Genomic DNA, 2603 nt, shown 5'->3' on the forward strand with positions numbered 1-2603 from the left:
AAAAAATGTTGCCTTTTCATTGCCTTATCCTTAGTATATGTGCATAGAAAAGAGAACGCCATTAGGCTGATGTTTGTTTGTGAACATATATATACATGAACTTGTCAAACTACATAATTTGGTTTTTGTTTACATTAATACACATTTAAATTTACATTTTAGGCCCTTAGTTATTTGTACTTAACCTTTTTTGAATTCAAGTCTCCTTTTAAATAGTACTGGGTACACAAATGAATACACTTATTTTTATATAGATTGCGCTTTGTTCACTTTTGCATTTGCATTTCCTGAAGTAATAAACCAAAACAAAGGTAAAAACAAAAGACTTATGGCGCGAACCGCTCAAATCCGTTAGGTGGTTCAAAAATTGGCCCAGGCACACTCGCACTCGCAATTCTCAAGTCGTTAAAAATTACCGTTGATTTTTTAGAATTCATTTTGTGAAGGGTGTTGCGGATTTTTTTTTCATATAACAAAAATTTATCATGTGTAATACATATGGAAGAAAATGCGCTGCACCCTCCCTAAAAAAAAAATCTAAAAAATCAACGGTAATTTTTAACGGCTTGAGACTTGCACTTTCTTAGACTACAATTGAATAGGCTACAGAGCTGCATACCCGAAAATTTTCTGAATATTCTGATTAAAAATTTAGAGATTTTGATAACAATTTTTTTTAAGTTTGAATTATTTTGTTTGCAATTTTTGCAAGCTTTGAAACTTTTATTTCTGTGGTTTCTGTTACAGATAGAATTATATTTTAAATCAAAATTATTAAAAATAAAAAAAACATAATTTGCAAACAATATAATTTTGAATTTCGTATCTAATTAATTGAACGCAGGTGTATGGACATATATACAAAAACTTATTTATAAAAATTTTAATTAATTTTAATCTTTTAAGACAATCTGAATTTTCTATTTTCAATTTAATATAAATAAGTACTTATGTACTTGTCTAGGCATTCTACATTAGTTTCTCTGTAAGGCATTCTTTGTTAGCTTCTCTGGATTCTGTTTATCCATGCGTTCTCCCTTCGTTCGAAGGTAGTGCTGCGGGTAAGGGCTTACGGCCAATGACATGCCCATGTTACAATACTGCCTTCTTGAAGCGAAAGGGTAAGCGATTCCCATCGCCTAATTCGATTCCATTTCAATTTTTGTGATAATCGTGTTTTTTGCTGGAAATCTGCAGGCGCACTGTTGGATAATAAATACGCGTAGCAAATTGCAACTGAGTCAAAGTAAGTTGCTGGCACTATCAGCATTCAATCTTTTGTATATTTCTACGAATGTAACGATCTTGTGGTACGCAACAGTACGAATGAGAAATGGCGAAGCCTATGATTTGCCTAGCTTACGCCTCTGGTCATCTCTGGTCATGGCGTCTTGGCTTGCTTACAGGCAAACTGATTGAAACGGAATTTTTGTCACTATCGTCGAACGCACGATTAACAGGCACAAAATCACCTATGTCGTATCTTTGTGTGCATTTGAATGCGATTCGCTAATGCGTGTGCTCGTATGTAGATCCACCAGTTTCCTTCAGAGATAGACAATCTTAACATGCATTTTTGCGCCAAATCGGTAAACAGACTGCTGCGCAGATAACGGACACAAGGGAAAAGTTGCGACCGGCAGTCGTGCAACAAAAGCGCTAAATGTTGTGCATTAACAACTAGGGATGACACTATATTTAATAAATACAAGTACATAAAGATTTTCCTTTTGAAGGTCGGTCTTGAAGTTAAGGTAACTTTTCATTTAATCAGACCTTTAAAATTACTTTTAAAAGTAAAATTTTAATTTTTTTTTTCTTTTTTTACTTATATAAAAACAGCTTATAATAAACTTTTTAAAAACAATTTAAAATGAAATGCTTTTTTATACCCGAGCGCACTTGTGCACAAGGGTATATTAATTTTGTTCACATAACGGTTGTTTGTAACAGCCAAAACGAATCGAGATAGATATAGACAAATGTATACATAAATGATCAGGTTGAAAAAAGAAATCGATTAAGCCATGTCTGTCTGTCCGTCCGTCTGTCCGTCTGTCCGTCCGTCCGTGTACACGATAACTCGAGCAAAAATTGAGATATCTCAACGAAATTTGATATGTAGGTTTCCCTTAATGGGCGAAATCGGACTTTAACCACGCCCACTTCCCATATAACGGTAGTTTCCAGAAATACGAAAACTGCGATATTTTAGTAACTACTGAAGATAATTCACTCAAAATTAATATTTACAATAATTTTTAGACGAAAAATAAGAATATTATAAATTTTTGGAAAATGGGCGTAGCCACGCCCTCTTATGGTTACATATGTATATCTTGGTAACCGCTGCACCAATTTCTACCAAACTTGGCACAGTTGTTGGCCTTCGCACAACATACCAAATGGGCGAAAATTTTTAAAATCGCTCAATAACCACGCCTACTTCCCATATAACGGTAATTTTCAGAAATACGAAAACTGCGATATTTTAGTAACTACTGGAGATTATTCACTCAAAATTGATATTTACAATAATTTTTAGACGAAAAATAAGAATATTATAAAGTTTTGGAAAATGGGCGTAGCCACGCCCGCTTATG

This window comes from Rhagoletis pomonella, unplaced genomic scaffold (genome assembly GCF_013731165.1).
Source record: "Rhagoletis pomonella isolate Grant_MI unplaced genomic scaffold, Rhpom_1.0 Rhpom_scaffold_00006, whole genome shotgun sequence".
In the NCBI taxonomy this organism is placed as follows: domain Eukaryota; kingdom Metazoa; phylum Arthropoda; class Insecta; order Diptera; family Tephritidae; genus Rhagoletis; species Rhagoletis pomonella.